The following is a 17,900-nucleotide window of genomic DNA, read 5'->3' on the forward strand; positions in this document are numbered from 1 at the left end:
GATCCATTTCATATGTTATGCTTTTGTTACCACCTGTGTAATACAGGGTTAGAAAAATGAGTAAATACTCAATATTGTTCCTCTCCACGGAAATCTTTAGTAAAAGGCGAAAGATTTATTCGTGGTTATGAAGAGAAACCAGAGTGATCAACAATTTATTTGAGCGAGTATATATATAAGACCTCGACTGAATTTTTGCGGTGAGCGGTAGGCATGAATCACAGTTTTGTGCTCTCATTTTCTATCCTAGTCAAATATTCAAACCAGACGACAATGTATTTTGATAATTGGGGCAAAATAGAATATTCATACATCTCAAAACATTATATAGATATAAAAATACTCTAATTTTAATTATTATCATATTAACCTTTTACAAAGACGGGAAAACGTTTCATCAACGTATTTCATATGTAGTCAAAGGATGAAAGTTGTTGGGGTTTTTTAACACTAAGGAAACGCAATATTGAAATACACTTTGGTGATCACCGATATATTTCTCATTCATCATCTTCGAAAGAAAATATGCTGCTTTCAGATGCCTAGTAGAAAAGGAACGTATCTTCATTGAGATTCTATCAACCATCGCTCAGATATTATTTTGATCTCAGAGATGTTATTCTTTCAGCAGATTCAAAATTCCTGTTTCAGGTTGAATTCGGTCAGAATATTCAGCTGCATCAGAAAATGAGTCTTGACATTTTTCAGGCTTAATTGTATACTTTATTTCTATCATTCAATAAGCTGTTTGAGCTAGGTAATGAAGCTAAATGGTTACGAAATTCTTCTTTTATGTTTTTGTTACCAAGTATTATATTAGGGTTAGAAAAATGTTTTTTTTCCAGGTTGTATACCGGTCAAAATATTCAGCTACATCAGAAAGAGAATCTAACAATGTTTTTTATCACTTTGAATATTTTCATTGTTGTTTTGAGCAATTAAATGAGACTTAAAAGTTATCAAAGGAGATCCATTTCATATGTTATGCTTTTGTTACCCTGTGTAATACAGGGTTAGAAAATTGATGTAAATACTCAATATTGTTCCTCTCCACGGACATCTTTTAGTAAAAGGCGAAAGATTTATTCGTGGTTATGAAGAGAAACCCAGAGTGATCAACAATTTATTTGAGCGAGTATATATATAAGACCTCGGCTGAATTTTTGCGGTGAGGTGGTAGGCTTGAATCACAGTTTTGTGCTTTTCTTTTTCTATCCTAGTCAAATATTCAAACCAGGACGACAATTTATTTTGATAATTGGGGCAAATAGAATATTCATACATCTCTAAAAACATTTATATAGATATAAAGAATACTCTAATTTTTATTATCATATTAACCTTTTACAAAGACGGGAAAAGTTTCATCAAACGTATTTCATATGTAGTCAAAGGATGAAAAGTTGTTGGGTTTTTTAACACTAAGGAAACGCAATATTGGAAATACACTTTGGTGTATCACCGATATATTTCTTCATTCATCATCTTCGAAAGAAATTATGTTGCTTTCAGATGCCTAGTAGAAAAGGAACGTATCTTCATTGAGATTCTTATCAACCATCGCTCAGATATTATTTTGATCTCAGAGATGTTATTCTTCAGCAGATTCAAAAAATTCTGTTTCAGGTTGAATTTCGGTCAGAATATTCAGCTGCATCTAGAAAATGAGTCTCGACATTTTTCAGGCTTAATTGTATACTTTATTTCTATTATTCAATAAGCTGTTTGAGCTAGGTAATGAAGCTTAAAAGGTTACGAAATTCTTCTTTTATGTTTTTGTTACCAAGTATTATATAGGGTTAGAAAAATGTTTTTTTTCCAGGTTGATACCGGTCAAAATATTTCAGCTACATCAGAAAGAGAGAATCTAACAATGTTTTTTATTCACTTTGAATATTTTTCATTGATGTTTTTGAGCAATTAAATGAGACTTAAAAGTTATCAAAGGAGATCCATTTCATATGTTATGCTTTTGTTACCCTGTGTAATACAGGGTTAAGAAAAATAAGTAAATACTCAATATTGTTCCTCTCCACGGAAATCTTTAGTAAAAGGCGAAAGATTTTATTCGTGGTTATGAAGAGAAACCAGAGTGATCAACAATTTATTTGAGCGAGTATATATATAAGACCTCGACTGAATTTTTTGCGTGTGAGCAGGTATGGCATGAATCACAGTTTTTGTGCTCTCATTTTCTATCCTAGTCAAATATTCAAACCAGACGACAAATGTATTTTGATAATTGGGGCAAATAGAACATTCATACATCTCAAAACATTTATATAGATATAAGATTACTCTAATTTTTATTATCATATTAACCTTTTACAAAGACGGGAAACGTTTCATCAACGTATTTCATATGTAGTCAAAGGTTGAAAAATGTGTATTTTAACACTAAGGAAACGCAATATTGAATTACACTTTGGTGATCACCGAGTTATATATTCTCAATTCATCATCTTCGAAAGAAAATATGATGCTTTCCAATGCCTAGTGTAGAAAAGGAACGTATCTTCATTGAGATTCTATCAACCATCGCTCAGATATTATTTTGATCTCAGAGATGTTATTCTTCAGCAGATTCAAAATTCCTGTTTTCAGGTTGAATTTGGTCAGAATATTCAGCTGCATCAGAAAATGAGTCTTGACATTTTTCAGGCTTAATTGTATACTTTATTTCTATTATTCATTAAGCTGTTTGAGCTAGGTAATGAAGCTATAAAGGTTACGAAATTCTTCTTTTATGTTTTTGTTACCAAGTATTATATAGGGTTAGAAAAATGTTTTTTTTCCAGGTTGATACCGGTCTCAAAATATTCAGCTACATTCAGAAAGAGAATCTAACATTGTTTTTTATCACTTTGAATATTTTTCATTGTTGTTTTTGAGCAATTAAATGAGACTTAAAAGTTATCAAAGGAGATCCATTTCTATATGTTATGCTTTTGTTACCCTGTGTAATACAGGGTTAGAAAAATAAAGTAAATACTCAATATTGTTCCTCTCCACGGAAATCTTTAGTAAAAGGCGAAAGATTTATTCGTGGTTATGAAGAGAAACCAGAGTGATCAACAATTTATTTGAGCGAGTATATATATAAGACCTCGACTGAATTTTTGCGGTGAGCGGTAGGCATGAATCACAGTTTTGTGCTCTCATTTTCTATCCTAGTCAAATATTCAAACCAGACGACAATGTATTTTTGATAATTGGGGCAAATAGAATATTCATACATCTCACAAACATTATATAGATATAATAAATACTCTAATTTTATTATCATATTAACCTTTTACAAAGACGGGAAACGTTTCATCAACGTATTTCATATGTAGTCAAAGGATGAAAGTTGTTGGGGTTTTTTAACACTAAGGAAAACGCAATATGAAATACACTTTGGTGATCACCGAGATATTTCTCATTCATCATCTTCGAAAGAAAATATGTTGCTTTCCAGATGCCTAGTAGAAAAGGAACGTATCTTCATTGAGATTCTATCAACCATCGCTCAGATATTATTTTGATCTCAGAGATGTTATTCTTCAGCAGATTCAAAATTCCTGTTTCAGGTTGAATTTGGTCAGAATATTCAGCTGCATCAGAAAATGAGTCTTGACATTTTTCAGGCTTAATTGTATACTTTATTTCTATCATTTCAATAAGCTGTTTGAGCTAGGTAATGAAGCTAAAAGGTTACGAAATTCTTCTTTTATGTTTTTGTTACCAAGTATTATATAGTGTTAGAAAAATGTTTTTTTTCCAGGTTGATACCGGTCAAAATATTCAGCTACAATCAGAAAGAGAGAGTCTAACAATGTTTTTTTATCACTTTGAATATTTTTCATTGATGTTTTTTGAGCAATTAAATGAGACTTAAAAGTTATCAAAGGAGATCCATTTCATATGTTATGCTTTTGTTACCCTGTGTAATACAGGGTTAGAAAAATGAGTAAATACTCAATATTGTTCCTCTCCACGGAAATCTTTAGTAAAAGGCGAAAGATTTATTCGTGGTTATGAAGAGAAACCAGAGTGATCAACAATTTATTTGAGCGAGTATATATATAAGACCTCGACTGAATTTTTGCGGTGAGCGGTAGGCATGAATCACAGTTTTGTGCTCTCATTTTCTATCCTAGTCAAATATTCAAACCAGACGACAATGTATTTTGATAATTGGGGCAAATAGAACATTCATACATCTCAAAACATTATATAGATATAAGAATACTCTAATTTTATTATCATATTAACCTTTTACAAAGACGGGAAACGTTTCATCAACGTATTTCATATGTAGTCAAAGGTTGAAAAATGTGTATTTTAACACTAAGGAAACGCAATATTTGAATTACACTTTGGTGATCACCGAGATATTTCTCATTCATCATCTTCGAAAGAAAAAATTTGTTGCTTTCCAATGCCTAGTAGAAAAGGAACGTATCTTCATTGAGATTCTATCAACCATCGCTCAGATATTATTTTGATCTCAGAGATGTTATTCTTCAGCAGATTCAAAATTCCTGTTTCAGGTTGAATTTGGTCAGAATATTCAGCTGCATCAGAAAATGAGTCTTGACATTTTTCAGGCTTAATTGTATACTTTATTTCTATCATTCAATAAGCTGTTTGAGCTAGGTAATGAAGCTAAAAGGTTACGAAATTCTTCTTTTATGTTTTTGTTACCAAGTATTATATAGGGTTAGAAAAATGTTTCATTCCAGGTTGATATCGGTCAAAATATTCAGCTGCATCAGAAAGAGAGTCTAAAAATGTTTTTTATCACTTTGAATATTTTTCATTGTTGTTTTTGAGCAATTAAATGAGACTTAAAAGTTATCAAAGGAGATCCATTTCATACTAGTGGAGCAACACCTTAAGGGGTGTTGCGAATGAAATGAGAGACGCTAAGGACCATGAATTGATAACTCATGGCAATTCTCCTAAAGAAGTGCAAGCTTAAGTATCCGCATATGCATACAAAATGAACATGTATGTATAGTGCATACGTGTATGGAAATTGAATGAAGTATAACGCACAAAGGACCATGTTACAGATCTTGGATCTATTTTGTGGATTAAACTACTATAGTGTGCGACACCTGTATGGAGGATTGTCGCGAAAAGAGCGGTTCAGCTTCGGAAACAATATCGCAGGATTAAAGTCATTTTGCGATTTTAGTCTATTTGACCCTTGTGACTGTGACCTTGAATAAAGGTCAAGGTCATTCATTTTGATCAAACTTTTCAAATTAGTAGCCCCTTCATCCCAGCATGCTACAAACATAATGCATGTACCATGCACATGGCTACAGGCCAGTCAATTATTAAGGTCAAGTCCATTTATTTGAACAAAACTCTGTAGCCTTTCCATTTCAGCATGTTACAGAACCAACACCAGGAATACAAAAATCAGGTCTGCATGACTATTGACAAAAAGTTATTGCATGTGGAATAAAACTAGCACTCCCAATTCAAAACTGGTAGGTTAATTCTTTCACGACTTATCCTAAACGTCGGAAATTAGTTTGATTCTTTTACAACTTATTTTATCTTCGGAAGGTACATATGTAGTACTATTCTTTTCCCTATTGGAGGTGAAATAAAACTAGCGCTCCCAATTCAAACCTGGTAGTTTGATTCTTTTACGACTCAATGGTCATCTTAATCTTCGGAAGGTAGTCCTGTTCTTTTAAAACTTATATTGATCTTTGGAAGATAGTCCTATTCTATTACATGTCAACCAAATCTTCGAAAGTATATTTTAATTACCAAACAAAAAGCCCCTGAATGTACACATTAACACACCTTTATGGTGAACAAAATAGGTTACAAGATTTTAAATAAAAATGTATAGTAATAAGCTTCTCCAATGAGATGAAGAAAAAATCCCAATGTCATTACATAATATTTCAATTTGATCCGGACATATGGCTTCATATTCACTCAAAAGTGACAATTCTGAATATGCAAAAAGAAATTCAAAGTTGCGTTAATTTATATTAAGTTGTAATTGGTATCACTATGACCTGCTTACAGATATATGTACTGTGTATTGATCCGTGTTTGAAATACAAAGAATAGCTTAGCTTGCTCTCCATAATTATAATAACTGAACCTGATAGTGTTTATTATATAGAAAATCTGCTATTCTACTTATTAATAATATTACTTAAATCCATGATGAGTACCAGTGGGGGGTGTTAAGAATTTCCTTGTTAAAATATATATATACGCTTCGTCCATCATTTTTCAATCATAAGGGGAGATAACTCTGTGAAAGACAAGTGATTTCCATGGGGACATTCGTCTCAGTGAAATATGATGTTTCATCTCCCATTAATGTTTCTAGCCATGTGATATATTTAGACTAATCACAGGCACATATATATGACATCACAAGTTTTGTATTCTATGTAAAAGATAATGATACGAAATTTGTCAATATTTTATGCTGCATGTTTCATAAGGAATGTAGAACAATACATTTATGCCATATTTTGCCTCATAGTTATGTGGTATTAACAGAATAAGCCTCACTTGATTGTCCTTTTAATTACAAGTTTTAATTTTGATTTCCGTACTTTCATCAGTATAGGTCACTTATTAGGACGCACTGGTTTAAATTATTTAGAAGATTGAGTTGTTTGGGGTCGAATGATTTAATAAGATGTCTTTGGGTTACGAGTTTGAATCAAATGAGGGGTAGATGCCAAGTACATATGAGTACTATATTTGTACTGACTGCTTGTCAGTGGTTTTTTTCCATGTACTCGGACTTTTCTCTATCATCTCCTTAAATGATCCTACAATTAATACTGATTCTGATATTTAATTTACATAATGGCATGACATAAACGATTTTTAAATGTCATAATTATCATATAATAGTCAGAGCTGTGGTGGCCAAATGGTGAAGATGTCTCGACATATTTACCACACGCCCTCTACCTTTGGGTTACAAGTTTGAATCCCATGTGGGGTATGTGCCAGGTACTGACTGCTGGTCAGTGGTTTTTCTCAGTGTACTCTGACTTTCATCTCCTTAAATGATCCTGCAATAAATATTGATTCTGATATTTAATTTAATAATGGCATGACATAAACGATTTTTAAATGTCCTCCACCAACAAACCTGGCACGTCCTTACATGACCTTTGCTGTTAATAGGACGTTAAATCAATAAAAACTCATATCAATAGTCAGAGCCGCGGTGGCCAAGTGGTTAAGATGTCCCGACATATAACCACAAGCCTACATGTAGCTCACCTCTAGGTCACTCTTGTAACTGGTTTTTTCTTCGGGTACTCCGACTTTCCTCCACCAACAAACTGCACATCCTTTAATGACCCTGGCTGATAATAGGATGCTAAACTAATAAAACCCACTCATGTATAAGTCTCCGCTAACCCTAATTTATTTTTTTCTCATATAAATAAGAAAATGGTAATAATAGACAATATCGATCTCGCTTAACAAGAAATCTATCAGATTAATTTAGTACATACATTTCTATATTTTGGCTATTTTTTTAATTGTGTTTAGCATTATGCTAGAAAATATACCTAGAAATGAACAAATAAGCAAATTGCCTCCCTTTATTCAATCCCAGTGAAAAAAAAATTCTGCGAATATGTAAAGAATGAAGTAATCAAAAAAAATTTTTTTTCAAAAGCAAATATGATTTTTATTGGTACAATAACTTATATTAAAGATGCTCCACCGCTGACAAATGACATTTTTTCAATATCAAAAACACGAGCAGACGATTTAGTATTTTTCTTCAGTTACAAAAAGTTACTTACTTTACACACCATTACCACCATTGAAAAGTTTGAGCTTCTGATTTCGCTTCAAGTTAAAGTTACAAAAATAATTAATTGCATCCCGAAAAAAATTCGTGGCACTATATCCTATTTGGAATTAAGTACTGATTGCGCATGCACCAAAGGCAAAATAAATTATTTTATAATATTTTTTGTGTTAATTATACATATATATATACACGATTAAACACCATTAATTGTTCAAGTGATTAATATCATTTATACTCTGTCGGCGTTGGAGCATCTTTAACCGATATGACTTAATTTTTTTAAATGTATCTGTATAATGAGAGATATATGATTGTTTTAGATCTATTCCCAACAGTTACTGTTTAATAATTATAAAATATTGTTTTTTCCGGAATTGGCTGGGAGACCGATATATTTTTTTAGACAAACTACTGGGACCTACCAGTAGTCGTGAAGGAACAGTAGTCATGATTTGGGAAAAACTCATTCTTTGCATCTCAGGAAACACATTATTTCCATATAAACAAAACAACACCATGATGAAGTATTTGTCAGCAGCTCCAGACATTCGTAAATCTGGACACACAGTAGAATATGCACATAATCACGACTTCTGTTCCGTCACGACTACTGGTTGAGTACCATGCAGTAGAGAACATTTTTTTTAGAATCTATTGAAATATAAAAAAAAATAAAAAATAAAAATCAATTAAAAAGTTTAGTTGGTCTCTGAAATACTCGACACCGAATCCAAACTGAAGAGGCTGTTGAGTGTTTGATAACCTGTTGTTACTATGCCCCCCTCACCCTAAGTGCACAGTAGGCCTACTGTAACTTTTACCTAATGTAAAAAATGTGTACGGTACTGTAGGCCTACTGAAGTAGGTGTCTTGTAAAACTGCAGTGCATACATGTATCTAATAATGTTGATCATATCAATTGTCAAACAACCAGATTTTTCAGGTTTGTCTTTTTTAGTTGTCACTTATATTTAGTTTACGGCTATCCCTTGCCTGACATTGTCGCATGGACGTGTCACTTTCGCTTTGATCTTACCAAGGTGCTATTTTTAGACTGCAGCTGATCAACAAAACATGTCTTCTGATAACGAGAACTGTTTAACTACGCTACTAGTCTTAATCATACAATTAAGCAATATATTATGAGAACATATTAAAACGGCATCTGTCTCAGAGTCTTACAATAGACTGTCAGTTTACGAGTTGTTTTTAAATTTAATTCATGCAGTGTTGCCTAGCCTAACGCTTGATTCAGTCGCTGTCATGATCAGATTCGGTACTGCAGTAGGCATACGAAAAACAATCATAATAAACAACAACGACCTCAAATATTAGATAGCGAATAATAATAACACCAGCCGATAGTGATAGCTTTAACAAGTAAAATACATAACTAGGCCTACTTACCTGATATTGCCGATATTGTAACTTGAAAAACGAGGCGGCCTTCAACATCAATCCAAACCTGTTCCAACCGGATACACAAGGTGACATCTCATCACATTCCTTCTACCAGATGGCGCTAGTCGTATGGCATGTCTTTGGGCGGTTGAACGCCCCAAACAACATTGATTTCCCCGATTCGCGAAATCCACAACAAATATTTGGATATCATTGAAAGACTTATAAATTTTATAAATTCAAGTAATAATATCATAAAATATAAGCAGAATGTTTCATATATACGATCTATTTGTGAATGGTCCACTCGTCGATCTAATCGGTCAGAATAGCTTTGAAGGAAGGCGGCACAAGTCCAAAAATATCACGTCTGCCGTGGAAATTTACTGGGAACCTGTGAAATACCACTCATTTCCAAGACCGTCTTGTTGTCGTTCTTTATAACATTTTCAAAAACCAAAAATACCGTTTTGTTCAGAATTACTTATACTATTAATGTGTAAAATCTCAATTTGTCAACTATGAGCGTTTGTTTGCTAGGACGAATTAAACAGAAACTAGCGATGAAAATGTCGATTTTTGCCTGTTTGACTCAAAATATCTTACTCAAATGAATTTTCGTACAGTCAACATCTATCTCAGTCGATAGATCACGCCAGGATTTACTTAACTGTAAAATACCGTTTAAAAGTATCTGTCAGTTTCCTTATTACTCAACTTGCGGTTATAAGCGTGTTGGTAGGTAAAAGTTGTCGTGTTAACATTCGTTCCGAAGGAACGATAACTCTGTTATCGCACCTTACGTCTCTCATTTCATATGTTATGCTTTTGTTACCCTGTGTAATACAGGGTTAGAAAAATGAGTAAATACTCAATATTGTTCCTCTCCACGGAAATCTTTAGTAAAAGGCGAAAGATTTATTCGTGGTTATGAAGAGAAACCAGAGTGATCAACAATTTATTTGAGGGGGTATATATATAAGACCTCGACTGAATTTTTGCGGTGAGCGGTAGGCATGAATTACAGTTTTGTGCTCTCATTTTCTATCCTAGTCAAATATTCAAACCAGACGACAATGTATTTTGATAATTGGGGCAAATAGAATATTCATACATCTCAAAACATTATATAGATATAAAAATACTCAAATTTTATTATCATATTAACCTTTTACAAAGACGGAAAACGTTTCATCAACGTATTTCATATGTAGTCAAAGGATGAAAGTTGTTGGGGTTTTTTAACACTAAGGAAACGCAATATTGAAATACACTTTGGCGATCACCGATATATTTCTCATTCATCATCTTCGAAAGAAAATATGCTGCTTTCAGATGCCTAGTAGAAAAGGAACGTATCTTCATTGAGATTCTGTCAACCATCGCTCAGATATTATTTTGATCTCAGAGATGTTATTCTTCAGCAGATTCAAAATTCCTGTTTCAGGTTGAATTCGGTCAGAATATTCAGCTGCATCAGAAAATGAGTCTCGACATTTTTCAGGCTTAATTGTATACTTTATTTCTATTATTCAATAAGCTGTTTGAGCTAGGTAATGAAGCTAAAAGGTTACGAAATTCTTCTTTTATGTTTTTGTTACCAAGTATTATATAGGGTTTAGAAAAATGTTTTTTTCCAGGTTGATACCGGTCAAAATATTCAGCTACATCAGAAAGAGAATCTAACAATGTTTTTTATCACTTTGAATATTTTTCATTGATGTTTTTGAGCAATTAAATGAGACTTAAAAGTTGTCAAAGGAGATCCATTTCATATGTTATGCTTTTGTTACCCTGTGTAATACAGGGTTAGAAAAATGAGTAAATACTCAATATTGTTCCTCTCCACGGAAATCTTTAGTAAAAGGCGAAAGATTTATTCGTGGTTATGAAGAGAAACCAGAGTGATCAACAATTTATTTGAGCGAGTATATATATAAGACCTCGACTGAATTTTTGCGGTGAGCGGTAGGCATGAATCACAGTTTTGTGCTCTCATTTTCTATCCTAGTCAAATATTCAAACCAGACGACAATGTATTTTGATAATTGGGGCAAATAGAACATTCATACATCTCAAAACATTATATAGATATAAGAATACTCTAATTTTATTATCATATTAACCTTTTACAAAGACGGGAAACGTTTCATCAACGTATTTCATATGTAGTCAAAGGTTGAAAAATGTGTATTTTAACACTAAGGAAACGCAATATTGAATTACACTTTGGTGATCACCGAGATATTTCTCATTCATCATCTTCGAAAGAAAATATGTTGCTTTCCAATGCCTAGTAGAAAAGGAACGTATCTTCATTGAGATTCTATCAACCATCGCTCAGATATTATTTTGATCTCAGAGATGTTATTCTTCAGCAGATTCAAAATTCCTGTTTCAGGTTGAATTTGGTCAGAATATTCAGCTGCATCAGAAAATGAGTCTTGACATTTTTCAGGCTTAATTGTATACTTTATTTCTATCATTCAATAAGCTGTTTGAGCTAGGTAATGAAGCTAAAAGGTTACGAAATTCTTCTTTTATGTTTTTGTTACCAAGTATTATATAGGGTTAGAAAAATGTTTTTTTCCAGGTTGATACCGGTCAAAATATTCAGCTACATCAGAAAGAGAATCTAACAATGTTTTTTATCACTTTGAATATTTTTCATTGATGTTTTTGGGCAATTAAATGAGACTTAAAAGTTATCAAAGGAGATCCATTTCATATGTTATGCTTTTGTTACCCTGTGTAATACAGGGTTAGAAAAATAAGTAAATACTCAATATTGTTCCTCTCCACGGAAATCTTTAGTAAAAGGCGAAAGATTTATTCGTGGTTATGAAGAGAAACCAGAGTGATCAACAATTTATTTGAGCGAGTATATATATAAGACCTCGGCTGAATTTTTGCGGTGAGCGGTAGGCTTGAATCACAGTTTTGTGCTCTCATTTTCTATCCTAGTCAAATATTCAAACCAGACGACAATGTATTTTGATAATTGGGGCAAATAGAATATTCATACATCTCAAAACATTATATAGATATAAGAATACTCTAATTTTATTATCATATTAACCTTTTACAAAGACGGAAAACGTTTCATCAACGTATTTCATATGTAGTCAAAGGATGAAAGTTGTTAGGTTTTTTAACACTAAGGAAACGCAATATTGAAATACACTTTGGTGATCACCGATATATTTCTCATTCATCATCTTCGAAAGAAAATATGCTGCTTTCAGATGCCTAGTAGAAAAGGAACGTATCTTCATTGAGATTCTGTCAACCATCGCTCAGATATTATTTTGATCTCAGAGATGTTATTCTTCAGCAGATTCAAAATTCCTGTTTCAGGTTGAATTCGGTCAGAATATTCAGCTGCATCAGAAAATGAGTCTCGACATTTTTCAGGCTTAATTGTATACTTTATTTCTATCATTCAATAAGCTGTTTGAGCTAGGTAATGAAGCTAAAAGGTTACGAAATTCTTCTTTTATGTTTTTGTTACCAAGTATTATATAGGGTTAGAAAAATGTTTTTTTCCAGGTTGATACCGGTCAAAATATTCAGCTACATCAGAAAGAGAATCTAACAATGTTTTTTATCACTTTGAATATTTTTCATTGATGTTTTTGAGCAATTAAATGAGACTTAAAAGTTATCAAAGGAGATCCATTTCATATGTTATGCTTTTGTTACCCTGTGTAATACAGGGTTAGAAAAATAAGTAAATACTCAATATTGTTCCTCTCCACGGAAATCTTTAGTAAAAGGCGAAAGATTTATTCGTGGTTATGAAGAGAAACCAGAGTGATCAACAATTTATTTGAGCGAGTATATATATAAGACCTCGGCTGAATTTTTGCGGTGAGCGGTAGGCATGAATCACAGTTTTGTGCTCTCATTTTCTATCCTAGTCAAATATTCAAACCAGACGACAATGTATTTTGATAATTGGGGCAAATAGAACATTCATACATCTCAAAACATTATATAGATATAAGAATACTCTAATTTTATTATCATATTAACCTTTTACAAAGACGGAAAACGTTTCATCAACGTATTTCATATGTAGTCAAAGGATGAAAGTTGTTGGGTTTTTTAACACTAAGGAAACGCAATATTGAAATACACTTTGGTGATCACCGATATATTTCTCATTCATCATCTTCGAAAGAAAATATGCTGCTTTCAGATGCCTAGTAGAAAAGGAACGTATCTTCATTGAGATTCTGTCAACCATCGCTCAGATATTATTTTGATCTCAGAGATGTTATTCTTCAGCAGATTCAAAATTCCTGTTTCAGGTTGAATTCGGTCAGAATATTCAGCTGCATCAGAAAATGAGTCTCGACATTTTTCAGGCTTAATTGTATACTTTATTTCTATTATTCAATAAGCTGTTTGAGCTAGGTAATGAAGCTAAAAGGTTACGAAATTCTTCTTTTATGTTTTTGTTACCAAGTATTATATAGGGTTAGAAAAATGTTTTTTTCCAGGTTGATACCGGTCAAAATATTCAGCTACATCAGAAAGAGAATCTAACAATGTTTTTTATCACTTTGAATATTTTTCATTGTTGTTTTTGAGCAATTAAATGAGACTTAAAAGTTATCAAAGGAGATCCATTTCATATGTTATGCTTTTGTTACCCTGTGTAATACAGGGTTAGAAAAATAAGTAAATACTCAATATTGTTCCTCTCCACGGAAATCTTTAGTAAAAGGCGAAAGATTTATTCGTGGTTATGAAGAGAAACCAGAGTGATCAACAATTTATTTGAGCGAGTATATATATAAGACCTCGGCTGAATTTTTGCGGTGAGCGGTAGGCATGAATCACAGTTTTGTGCTCTCATTTTCTATCCTAGTCAAATATTCAAACCAGACGACAATGTATTTTGATAATTGGGGCAAATAGAATATTCATACATCTCAAAACATTATATAGATATAAGAATACTCTAATTTTATTATCATATTAACCTTTTACAAAGACGGAAAACGTTTCATCAACGTATTTCATATGTAGTCAAAGGATGAAAGTTGTTGGGTTTTTTAACACTAAGGAAACGCAATATTGAAATACACTTTGGTGATCACCGATATATTTCTCATTCATCATCTTCGAAAGAAAATATGCTGCTTTCAGATGCCTAGTAGAAAAGGAACGTATCTTCATTGAGATTCTGTCAACCATCGCTCAGATATTATTTTGATCTCAGAGATGTTATTCTTCAGCAGATTCAAAATTCCTGTTTCAGGTTGAATTCGGTCAGAATATTCAGCTGCATCAGAAAATGAGTCTCGACATTTTTCAGGCTTAATTGTATACTTTATTTCTATTATTCAATAAGCTGTTTGAGCTAGGTAATGAAGCTAAAAGGTTACGAAATTCTTCTTTTATGTTTTTGTTACCAAGTATTATATAGGGTTAGAAAAATGTTTTTTTCCAGGTTGATACCGGTCAAAATATTCAGCTACATCAGAAAGAGAATCTAACAATGTTTTTTATTACTTTGAATATTTTTCATTGTTGTTTTTGAGCAATTAAATGAGACTTAAAAGTTATCAAAGGAGATCCATTTCATATGTTATGCTTTTGTTACCCTGTGTAATACAGGGTTAGAAAAATAAGTAAATACTCAATATTGTTCCTCTCCACGGAAATCTTTAGTAAAAGGCGAAAGATTTATTCGTGGTTATGAAGAGAAACCAGAGTGATCAACAATTTATTTGAGCGAGTATATATATAAGACCTCGACTGAATTTTTGCGGTGAGCGGTAGGCATGAATCACAGTTTTGTGCTCTCATTTTCTATCCTAGTCAAATATTCAAACCAACCAGACGACAATGTATTTTGATAATTGGGGCAAATAGAACATTCATACATCTCAAAACATTATATAGATATAAGAATACTCTAATTTTATTATCATATTAACCTTTTACAAAGACGGGAAACGTTTCATCAACGTATTTCATATGTAGTCAAAGGTTGAAAAATGTGTATTTTAACACTAAGGAAACGCAATATTGAATTACACTTTGGTGATCACCGAGATATTTCTCATTCATCATCTTCGAAAGAAAATATGTTGCTTTCAGACGCCTAGTAGAAAAGGAACGTATCTTCATTGCGATTCTATCAACCATCGCTCAGATATTATTCTGATCTCAGAGATGTTATTCTTCAGCAGATTCAAAATTCCTGTTTCAGGTTGAATTTGGTCAGAATATTCAGCTGCATCAGAAAATGAGTCTTGACATTTTTCAGGCTTAATTGTATACTTTATTTCTATCATTCAATAAGCTGTTTGAGCTAGGTAATGAAGCTAAAAGGTTACGAAATTCTTCTTTTATGTTTTTGTTACCAAGTATTATATAGGGTTAGAAAAATGTTTTTTTTCCAGGTTGATACCGGTCAAAATATTCAGCTACATCAGAAAGAGAATCTAACAATGTTTTTTATCACTTTGAATATTTTTCATTGTTGTTTTTGAGCAATTAAATGAGACTTAAAAGTTATCAAAGGAGATCCATTTCATATGTTATGCTTTTGTTACCCTGTGTAATACAGGGTTAGAAAAATGAGTAAATACTCAATATTGTTCCTCTCCACGGAAATCTTTAGTAAAAGGCGAAAGATTTATTCGTGGTTATGAAGAGAAACCAGAGTGATCAACAATTTATTTGAGCGAGTATATATATAAGACCTCGACTGAATTTTTGCGGTGAGCGGTAGGCATGAATTACAGTTTTGTGCTCTCATTTTCTATCCTAGTCAAATATTCAAACCAGACGACAATGTATTTTGATAATTGGGGCAAATAGAATATTCATACATCTCAAAACATTATATAGATATAAGAATACTCTAATTTTATTATCATATTAACCTTTTACAAAGACGGAAAACGTTTCATCAACGTATTTCATATGTAGTCAAAGGATGAAAGTTGTTGGGGTTTTTTAACACTAAGGAAACGCAATATTGAAATACACTTTGGTGATCACCGAGATATTTCTCATTCATCATCTTCGAAAGAAAATATGTTGCTTTCCAATGCCTAGTAGAAAAGGAACGTATCTTCATTGAGATTCTATCAACCATCGCTCAGATATTATTTTGATCTCAGAGATGTTATTCTTCAGCAGATTCAAAATTCCTGTTTCAGGTTGAATTCGGTCAGAATATTCAGCTGCATCAGAAAATGAGTCTCGACATTTTTCAGGCTTAATTGTATACTTTATTTCTATTATTCAATAAGCTGTTTGAGCTAGGTAATGAAGCTAAAAGGTTACGAAATTCTTCTTTTATGTTTTTGTTACCAAGTATTATATAGGGTTAGAAAAATGTTTTTTTCCAGGTTGATACCGGTCAAAATATTCAGCTACATCAGAAAGAGAATCTAACAATGTTTTTTATCACTTTGAATATTTTTCATTGATGTTTTTGAGCAATTAAATGAGACTTAAAAGTTATCAAAGGAGATCCATTTCATATGTTATGCTTTTGTTACCCTGTGTAATACAGGGTTAGAAAAATGAGTAAATACTCAATATTGTTCCTCTCCACGGAAATCTTTAGTAAAAGGCGAAAGATTTATTCGTGGTTATGAAGAGAAACCAGAGTGATCAACAATTTATTTGAGCGAGTATATATATAAGACCTCGACTGAATTTTTGCGGTGAGCGGTAGGCATGAATCACAGTTTTGTGCTCTCATTTTCTATCCTAGTCAAATATTCAAACCAGACGACAATGTATTTTGATAATTGGGGCAAATAGAACATTCATACATCTCAAAACATTATATAGATATAAGAATACTCTAATTTTATTATCATATTAACCTTTTACAAAGACGGGAAACGTTTCATCAACGTATTTCATATGTAGTCAAAGGTTGAAAAATGTGTATTTTAACACTAAGGAAACGCAATATTGAATTACACTTTGGTGATCACCGAGATATTTCTCATTCATCATCTTCGAAAGAAAATATGTTGCTTTCCAATGCCTAGTAGAAAAGGAACGTATCTTCATTGAGATTCTATCAACCATCGCTCAGATATTATTTTGATCTCAGAGATGTTATTCTTCAGCAGATTCAAAATTCCTGTTTCAGGTTGAATTTGGTCAGAATATTCAGCTGCATCAGAAAATGAGTCTTGACATTTTTCAGGCTTAATTGTATACTTTATTTCTATCATTCAATAAGCTGTTTGAGCTAGGTAATGAAGCTAAAAGGTTACGAAATTCTTCTTTTATGTTTTTGTTACCAAGTATTATATAGGGTTAGAAAAATGTTTCATTCCAGGTTGATATCGGTCAAAATATTCAGCTACATCAGAAAGAGAGTCTAAAAATATTTTTTATCACTTTGAATATTTTTCATTGTTGTTTTTGAGCAATTAAATGAGACTTAAAAGTTATCAAAGGAGATTCATTTCATACTAGTGGAGCAACACCTTAAGGGGTGTTGCGAATGAAATGAGAGACGCTAAGGACCATGAATTGATAACTCATGGCAATTCTCCTAAAGAAGTGCAAGCTTAAGTATCCGCATATGCATACAAATGAACATGTATGTATAGTGCATACGTGTATGGAAATTGAATGAAGTATAACGCACAAAGGACCATGTTACAGATCTTGGATCTATTTTGTG

General features: G+C 32.4%; 13 non-coding genes across 13 annotated transcripts; all 13 read right to left on the reverse strand.

The window, feature by feature from the left end:
* Positions 1–31: 31 nt before the first annotated feature.
* LOC138313512 (U5 spliceosomal RNA) lies at positions 32–147 on the reverse strand. Its single transcript, XR_011207219.1, has one exon. It is a non-coding gene; the product is annotated as a U5 spliceosomal RNA (small nuclear RNA).
* An 848-nt stretch (positions 148–995) lies between these two features.
* Positions 996–1,115, reverse strand: LOC138313513 (U5 spliceosomal RNA). Its single transcript, XR_011207220.1, has one exon. It is a non-coding gene; the product is annotated as a U5 spliceosomal RNA (small nuclear RNA).
* An 861-nt stretch (positions 1,116–1,976) lies between these two features.
* Positions 1,977–2,096, reverse strand: LOC138313511 (U5 spliceosomal RNA). Its single transcript, XR_011207218.1, has one exon. It is a non-coding gene; the product is annotated as a U5 spliceosomal RNA (small nuclear RNA).
* Positions 2,097–2,953: 857 nt separating this feature from the next.
* LOC138313486 (U5 spliceosomal RNA) lies at positions 2,954–3,071 on the reverse strand. Its single transcript, XR_011207194.1, has one exon. It is a non-coding gene; the product is annotated as a U5 spliceosomal RNA (small nuclear RNA).
* An 851-nt stretch (positions 3,072–3,922) lies between these two features.
* LOC138313487 (U5 spliceosomal RNA) lies at positions 3,923–4,039 on the reverse strand. The gene has a single exon (XR_011207195.1). It is a non-coding gene; the product is annotated as a U5 spliceosomal RNA (small nuclear RNA).
* A 6,014-nt stretch (positions 4,040–10,053) lies between these two features.
* LOC138313488 (U5 spliceosomal RNA) lies at positions 10,054–10,170 on the reverse strand. The gene has a single exon (XR_011207196.1). It is a non-coding gene; the product is annotated as a U5 spliceosomal RNA (small nuclear RNA).
* An 841-nt stretch (positions 10,171–11,011) lies between these two features.
* LOC138313489 (U5 spliceosomal RNA) lies at positions 11,012–11,128 on the reverse strand. Its single transcript, XR_011207197.1, has one exon. It is a non-coding gene; the product is annotated as a U5 spliceosomal RNA (small nuclear RNA).
* An 836-nt stretch (positions 11,129–11,964) lies between these two features.
* Positions 11,965–12,081, reverse strand: LOC138313497 (U5 spliceosomal RNA). The gene has a single exon (XR_011207205.1). It is a non-coding gene; the product is annotated as a U5 spliceosomal RNA (small nuclear RNA).
* An 839-nt stretch (positions 12,082–12,920) lies between these two features.
* LOC138313509 (U5 spliceosomal RNA) lies at positions 12,921–13,037 on the reverse strand. The gene has a single exon (XR_011207216.1). It is a non-coding gene; the product is annotated as a U5 spliceosomal RNA (small nuclear RNA).
* Positions 13,038–13,876: 839 nt separating this feature from the next.
* Positions 13,877–13,993, reverse strand: LOC138313514 (U5 spliceosomal RNA). Its single transcript, XR_011207221.1, has one exon. It is a non-coding gene; the product is annotated as a U5 spliceosomal RNA (small nuclear RNA).
* Positions 13,994–14,832: 839 nt separating this feature from the next.
* LOC138313515 (U5 spliceosomal RNA) lies at positions 14,833–14,949 on the reverse strand. The gene has a single exon (XR_011207222.1). It is a non-coding gene; the product is annotated as a U5 spliceosomal RNA (small nuclear RNA).
* An 841-nt stretch (positions 14,950–15,790) lies between these two features.
* LOC138313490 (U5 spliceosomal RNA) lies at positions 15,791–15,907 on the reverse strand. Its single transcript, XR_011207198.1, has one exon. It is a non-coding gene; the product is annotated as a U5 spliceosomal RNA (small nuclear RNA).
* Positions 15,908–16,747: 840 nt separating this feature from the next.
* LOC138313491 (U5 spliceosomal RNA) lies at positions 16,748–16,864 on the reverse strand. The gene has a single exon (XR_011207199.1). It is a non-coding gene; the product is annotated as a U5 spliceosomal RNA (small nuclear RNA).
* Between the last annotated feature and the right edge of the window lie 1,036 nt (positions 16,865–17,900).

The sequence above is a fragment of the Argopecten irradians genome, unplaced genomic scaffold (assembly GCF_041381155.1).
Source record: "Argopecten irradians isolate NY unplaced genomic scaffold, Ai_NY scaffold_0708, whole genome shotgun sequence".
Taxonomy (NCBI): Eukaryota; Metazoa; Mollusca; class Bivalvia; order Pectinida; family Pectinidae; genus Argopecten; species Argopecten irradians.